The 8,013-nt window shown below is 32.0% G+C and overlaps 1 long non-coding RNA gene across 2 annotated transcripts; it reads left to right on the top strand.

Moving 5' to 3' along the window:
• The first annotated feature begins 576 nt into the window (after positions 1–576).
• On the top strand, positions 577–1,243 carry LOC123663425. Of its 2 annotated transcripts, none has more exons than XR_006744656.1 (2): positions 577–608; positions 1,163–1,243. It is a non-coding gene; the product is annotated as an uncharacterized LOC123663425 (long non-coding RNA). The 2 variants fall into 2 exon arrangements; XR_006744655.1 differs by lacking the exon at positions 577–608 and adding an exon at positions 1,035–1,071.
• Positions 1,244–8,013: the final 6,770 nt, after the last annotated feature.

Here is an 8,013-nt window from a genome sequence, read left to right as displayed (position 1 = left end):
CATAGCTCGTTTCATTGCACGTTGTCTCTCTTAAAGATAGGATTAGAAATAATTCTATCCGCAAGATAACGAAAGTAACCGACATATTCCATAGATTTGGCAAGTTGCGGCAGTGGGCTGGTCACCATGTAAGTACATACGCAGTGTGAGATTCCGTCCAGCCCTCTGGACCGGCAATCTTACATAGATACGTACGTAATAAGATTGCCGGTGGAGGCTGGATTCTTATCCATTGCGGAACAACGGGATGCTTGGCGCGAAATTGGGGAGGCCTACGTCCAGCAGTGGACTGTGATAAGCTGGTGTGATGATAATAATGACACAATTAGTTAATTGACATATTATTTATTTTATGTGGTAGTCATAGATCAAGTAAAAAAAGGTAGATAATGCGCGGCCTTTGTTGTTACTGAAGCCACAAAACTCGGCTCCTTCAAGTAAACACACGCGCTCACGCACACATATGCATCAAACTACGCTCATTTTCGTTAGTATCTCACGGGGCCTCGTACAGTAACTTTGCCTTCAAAATGCCGTTCTAATGTAATTAAATGGTGCAAAAACAAAACCAAAGTGAATAAAAAGTCTGAAGAAATATCGTTTCACACGTAAGTACATACAAAACTTTATATTTCTTGTTATTCCAAAATAATATTGAGGTTATTCGTAACTTATAATTTCGATGTCCCGAAATGACGTACCGAGGGAGTGTTACCAGTAATTTTTATTTCCATTAGCCCAAAATGCGGGTAAGTAAATTGTAGGCAATCATAGAAAAATAATTAAGTAGAAAGTGGACAACATTATTGTTTTTTTTTTTTATTGTGTGATTTTTATGTTTTTCCTAAATTGAAGTCAAGTTAAATATGAATTTTTAACTCGTTTGTTTTTGTTTAAATTTGTGAATTAACTACTTATATTTTACTACTAAATATCATGGTTTTAGGTTTCCAACGAATATTTTAATAGGAGATGAATGGGTAGCTGCTTTACGACTGAGCCGAAATGAACTACAACGACAGCCATCCTCATCTAGTTGGTTTGTTCAAACCATTTTGATAAAGCTGACATGTACAGTACAAAACGTGGACTTCGCAGAGTACCATCAAGTACATGCTGCTACTGACTACTACGTATTTTAATGTTATATTTTTTGTTCTAGGACCTATCGGATGAGTCTAAATCAGTCCTTAACCAAGTTTCAATCTTTGATACACCTAGAAAACATAAACTAAGAGAAAAGATAAAAAAACAGGAACTTAATTTAAAAAAAAATGTAAAAATAAAATCAATTTATTACAGCAAAGAGTTAGACGTCTTTAAAGCAGGAACTTGCCCCTCAGAGGAATCATCAATTACTTAAAAACGCAAGTTTTCATTGACACAGATTTATATAATTAAATAAATCAAAACACGGCTACAATAGATTTATGTAACAATTTGAATCGAAAAAAGGAGTAAAAAGGATTTAAAACTATAAACAGGTTTTTATTTCCACATACCCATTTTACCTATATTAAATTAATTGTTTAATAAAAATTTTAGGGACTTTTTTTAAAAAGTGTCAACACTTCACTTACTCACACATCTTTAAAAAAGTGGCTTCACTTTTCTGTTCTAGGTGCGTTATCTATATTTTTTACTTTATCTATGGTGGTAGTAAAAACCACAGATTAAAAACCAGTCATAATCAATCGATACCAAAACTTAAAGGAGACAGCACGGGGTCGCAAACAACAGGGACAGAAATATTTTTATGTTGCTTTGTATTTTTTTTAAATATATTAATAACACACACTGTTTTCCTCTTTTTTTTCTTTTTATTATAATCATTAAAAACAATCACCCATTAAGTACACATTGTCCGTGAGACAACACTATGAATGCAGCTTTCTCCGTGAGAACAACATACAATGTACTGAAATCTGACGTTTGAGCATCATTCGCTAATTACCTTAGAGAACTAACTAGAAATGGTCTTAACAATATTTCTTCAGAGCCATAATCTATGCGAAATTGAAATAAAAAGTGGAAACTTTAAATAAGTGTTTTTTTTTTTAATTGACTAGACTTTATAAAGTAGTGAATGATTTTTTTATTTATAATAAATTTTTGTGTTGTTTTAGGGGCATTAGCTGAATTAATGCTACTATATCACTAAAATTTAATGACGGTTTTACAATCTTGACCGCATCGGTCAATCAATACGTTTATGAACGAATCGAAAACGAACCGAAAACCACCGCGCTTAACCGCACCGCACCCAAACTGCGCTAACGTTCTAGTCCATCTATGTGACATTAGAAAAATCATCTGTGCTCTTTACGCACTACTGAAAGTGATTGAATTGAATGAAGGAATGGATTTAATTTCTTAATTAATGTAACATACATACACAAGTATTATTATTATCATTGACTATTAAAAATCAATTGGCACAAGACTGAATCTTTTTCAAATAATGTTAACTATTGTTGTGATCCATCCCTTTCATTTGGAACGGATGCCACAAACATACATAAAAGGCAAAACTCAAGAAACACGTCCCTACTTCTGGGTCAGTAGGATTAAAATGGATAAAATCTATTGCCCCAGTTGGCAGCATTGCAAATGAATAAAAAAGTTTATCGTCATCATCATCATCATCATTTCTGCCTATCACAGTCCACTGCTGGACATAGGCCTCCACAAGTTCACGCCAAACTGAAACGTCTGGAGTGAAGTCATGTATTTGCCCATAGTCACTACGCTGGGCAGGTGGGTTGGTGAGCGCAGGGCTGGCTTTGTCGCACCGAAGACGCTACTGCCCATCTTCGGCCTGTGCCTGCCTCGGCCTCGGTATTCCAAAACCAGCAGTTGGATGGTTCTCCTGCCATCGGTCGGCTTTTTAAGTTCCAAGGTGGTAGTGTTACTGTGTTATCCCTTAGTCACCTCTTACAACACCCACGGGAAAAGACGGGGTAACTATCACTTTATATTCTCTTTACTACACAAAGTTACCGAGGCGTATTCGCATCGTTATAGTTTATTCATATTAATAAAAAATATACTCATCGTTGTTAATCCACTTGTTTAACAATTAAATTGTGTTTTATTAGAAGGTATTGTCAAAATTAACCAGTTAAAGTAAGCCTAAGACATGGCACGAGATCATACAATATCCTTTCCCAATATCTAAAGCACAATCAGCGCAATACATAAGTAGTACCTAATATTGTAAAACATTTAAATACAAATAGACAGTGTGACTTTCACATTTATAATTTATCAATTTTAACAACAACATAAAAGTAAACCCTGGCAAGTTAGAAATACTTCCTTTATATTTTATCGCACGTGTGATCAAAATTAAGCAGTCTTAAGTCTCCAGTTGAGGGTAAAAGGGAGCGTTGAACGAACTCGTGGACACTCGCGAGGAATGCGGTCAACTGGTGTAAACAGTCGCTGAGCTGCGATGCATTATACCTCCTGTATTAATTAAGAACTACGTACTACTAGCTCTTGCGTACATAGCTTACCTAAATTATATGTTTCATGTGCAAGATTGTTACTTACTTTACGCATTATATATTAAGACAGATGCATTACTGCCGATCAAAACGATGATTAAATCTACATTTTAATTATATATAGATATTAAGTTATTGAATATAATTGCTTCCAACGCCAACAAAAGAGCGCTTTGTTTGTTTTATTAAGAAACAAATTTGTTTATAATTCATAAAATGTAAATGACTTAAACTGTTTCAGTTGTAATTCTTCAGAATTAGAAAATTACGTCACAGAAAAGTAACATAGGCAAGACAAAACAACAACATAAAGTCTATTGGAAATCATTATAGCAGAAAAGGACAGATAACATGTATCTGGAGTATGTATTTGATAAATGACCTAGTAAATAAGCATATAAGAATTATTTTTAAATAGACTAACTTTGTTTATACGACATTATACAGTTACAATCATGCACAAAATATCTTAAAAACTATACCTTAATTAAGCACGTCTACATAAAGATTACAGTACCAAACAATAGTGATTTAAACGTTTTTAAAAGCAATTCCAAAATGGTATAAAAGAGTCTCGATCACCATACAGTTGAATGGAAAACAATTAATGACGTTATTACATCACAAAATTAAATTAATAATAATGGATTAGTCGCTGTTCTTTTGAAATTAAATAGTAAAATCTAAAATTAATAATCAATAAAAACCTATTTATATAATTATAAAAAATAATTAGACGGTAAAAAACACATATATTTAAATATTAATAATTTCTCGAAAAAATGTCTATAGTAATATTACTATCGAGTTGATTTACATTTTTTTCATTGTTTTTCAGCACTTCAATTTGTAATACGAATTAAAACTCATCAGCCTATTAATTGGTGAATGGCGTCCGTGACGAGTACGTGTAAATTTTTCCACAAATGGAGTAAAGATGGTCTTGCTGCCCTTGAAGGGGCATTAAATTTTGTTTTAATAAGTAAGAGCTTTCAATGACAACATTCACCAACTTGTGAAAGAAAACAAGACCGTGGATGCGTCTTCGATTCACAAGTGCTGGAAATTTGAGGTTGCAATCTTAAATCGTTTAGTTCTTATATAATATGCTACAGCATTAGCTAATTTATTGCAGGAAATAAAAGAAGATATGCAAGAAACAATTAATAGTTGAAAAATATGCTAAACTTACGTAAATATTATATAAACAATCTTAAAACCTAGTATTAATGATTTGAGACGAATTAGTGATCTTTCACAATTTTCACGATGTCGATAACACGATTATCTCATAGCAAAAACTCTTGTATACGTTTAATATTATGTATGTTTGTATATTCATCAATTCTAACTGCTTGATTAGTTATTTTTTATATTTGTATAAGTTATACATTATTTAACTGTAATTAGTGACCTCGATAACTATTATGAAACATCTGCAGGTGTATATGGTTTCGATATATTGGTTACTTTACTAACAGAAATTTATCTTTTATAGTGTTCTTATACATAAGCTTTCTGCTGCAGTAGTACAAGCTCCATCCTCCATTAAATACGACAACAGTTGAGGGTTAGATTCCCACTCTGCTCATACTTTGTGTTTATAATATCATTTGTGTCAGCTCTATATTTATGATCTTCTGGAATTTCACACAATGCCTCAGAAAAAACCTAAAACCGAATAACTATTTAATATGACAGCGTGATGGAGCAAGCGTCAACACTTCTCCTCTATCGTGAAGTAAGTATTGTGTAACAATGAAATAAGGTTATTTTAGTTCAGTAGCATTATTTAAGACTAAAGCTATATTCCAGATATGAAACCAAGAAAGTACAATAAAATTTAATAGAAGTACTCAAAGAAACCGTGTGCCAATGTCCAGTTGGTTTTATAGTTTTTCAAGCTAATACTAATAAAATAAACGAACCGAAACACTTTATGTGTGTTTGTTCGACTTCAGTAACCAATAACGTGAAACAAAACATCGTTTACCTACTTTTGAAGTATTCGCTTATCTCGCTGAACAATAATTTGTTATGTATTGTGTTGCAGTCAGAAACTTTTATTATTCATGTAAGTGATCTAAGTTTTGTTTTAAAACCTAAGTCTTTCTTGAGGTAGAAATATTTTAAATTATGTATTCTATGCGACCGTTTTTTATTACATTTTTTATTTTAAAAAAAATTATTACATCTCAAACCACATTCTGATTGATGTCTGCAGTCACATTGATTAGGTATACATATATATGTTTAATTATTTGAATATTTATTATAAATTTATTGTAACTCGTACACCTATGCTGACGTTAGACCATTTCCTTTGCCCTAAGGTTGCCTGGAAGAGATAGCTTTTTAGCGATAAAGCGATTTGTACCTAATGAATATATTGTTAATATTTTTCTTTCTTTGCTAAGTATTATTTCTGTTTTTGGTGTACAATAAAGGGTATTGTTGTTGTTGTTGTTGTTGTATTTCGCTTATAAGACTGTTAGACAAATTTAAATATTATAGTGTTCGCTTTTCTTACGTTTTATTGAACTAGTCATTGCTCTCCACTCTGCTCGCATCAAACTAAATCATAAACCTAATTTAATAGTAATTTTTAATGCTATTTACTTTAACCAAGTCTTAAAATAAACTGTTACATTTCTAGAACACACTTCTCTATACAATTCATCATACTACCAACCGCTTACACTCAATAACAAAAAATCAGCAATTAAAAGCAATTATTTGAAACCAATATTTTATAATGATCATTTTATGATTATATCCTTTCCACAATACACTTATACTGTGACTTGTCATTTGTAAAAGCGATATCGTGATGAATCATAAAAATTTAACTTATATGGTAGTAAAGCGACTGTAGATGGTGTTAAGCGATAATTTGACATAGTTATACTAATTACATCAATTGAAATGTACGTCGCGTTGTTCTAGCTTGAGCTAGTATGTATGTCTCAATGAGTAGCGCATTAAGTGGGGCTTACAATGTACGAGGGATTTCGGACAGATTACGCGCGAATTACTATTCGGCGAATTACTCAACGAGTAACGAGCACTTAAAATTAGCTCTTAAACATCGGTGTCTGATAAAATATAAAGATCTTATGATAATTATAAATTTTATTCTTAATTTCCTAATCTATTTCTCCACTTCCTAATCCTAAAGGATTTAGAAATCGTAACGTCAATGATATAAGTTGTTTAATAGTAATAGAACTCAATCAATAAAGAATTCTTAGGGCCGATTTAACCGGTTGGCGATAAATCTATCTGACGCATGACGATATCCACCGCATAAAACGTATAGTATATTATTGTCTTTCATCATTGAATTTCACTTTAATTATGACATATTTTTATTTGATAACTGTAAATCTTAAAATTATATTTTATTAATTGTGGTGAATTAGGCCTTAATAGTCTTTCTTACCAGGGCAAGATATACTTCGTCCATTACCGGTTAAACAGGCCCTTATTGTATCAACCTCACGAGCGTTACAAGCTCCGTAAACGCTCGTATGTAAGCCATGCTTTATACAGACGGATGAAGATTACCTCGTGTCACTGCTTTCCTAGGTGTCCTTGATTGACTTATACGTATTTATCTTAGTGCTAGAAAAGAGGTTGACTAACATTTTCACAAATTAGTAATATCGTTTTCTATTCTGCTTGTACAACTTCTATCCTTTTAAATAGTAACTTTTAAAAAATATATATTTAAATTATATATACATATATAAAATATTTTTTTAATTACCTTTTAAACTAATGATATCATTATAAGAATTCATTAAAAAGCTACACTACTTATAATGGAATAGATCAGTTTCGAACTCTCTTTGCAAAAGTTCTAAATTAAAAAACTCTTTACTTTTCATTTCGACACAATTAAAAGCAGGTGCTATTTCAACAATAATAGATACAAAATGGAAAGGTTAAATTAAAACAAAAATAAACACCGCTTACAACAACAAAATTCTTCCAACCACCGTGTCGTTAAACAATGCATTGAGAAAACGATTGATTGTTTCGAATAATTGTCGAATATTTATTTCTAGTTAATTAATCACGAATATACATTAACTTGCGATAATGGCGGATGAGAATTCGAATGAGGAACTCCTATAATATTCCCATGATTTTCTTTTGCAAAGCAATTATATAAGATATAAAGACGGTCAAGGGAATATCGACTACAATCCCCTTAGTTAAGACTTATTTTTGGTTGAACTGTAGTATTGTAGTACTACATCTAGAGCTTCCTATACTCCTTCGGGATACGTGCTTAAGCAAAGAATAATTCAAACATTTGCATAGGCATGGAATAATAAGTTTTTTATTGAAACCGTTGCATCGACAGGCCAGTCACAAAAAGTTACGTGTAATAACAATGGCGCCACATAGATATATTTCATTGCAGGAACGTTGTGTTTTTGTTCCTAATTTAAAAGTCTAAAGAATTTCTTTGGCATTATGTAGATTATTGAGTCGT

The sequence above is a fragment of the Melitaea cinxia genome, chromosome 20 (assembly GCF_905220565.1).
Source record: "Melitaea cinxia chromosome 20, ilMelCinx1.1, whole genome shotgun sequence".
Taxonomy (NCBI): Eukaryota; Metazoa; Arthropoda; class Insecta; order Lepidoptera; family Nymphalidae; genus Melitaea; species Melitaea cinxia.
The sequence above is the reverse complement of the archived record's forward strand: the minus strand, read 5'-3'. Positions and strand labels throughout refer to the sequence as shown.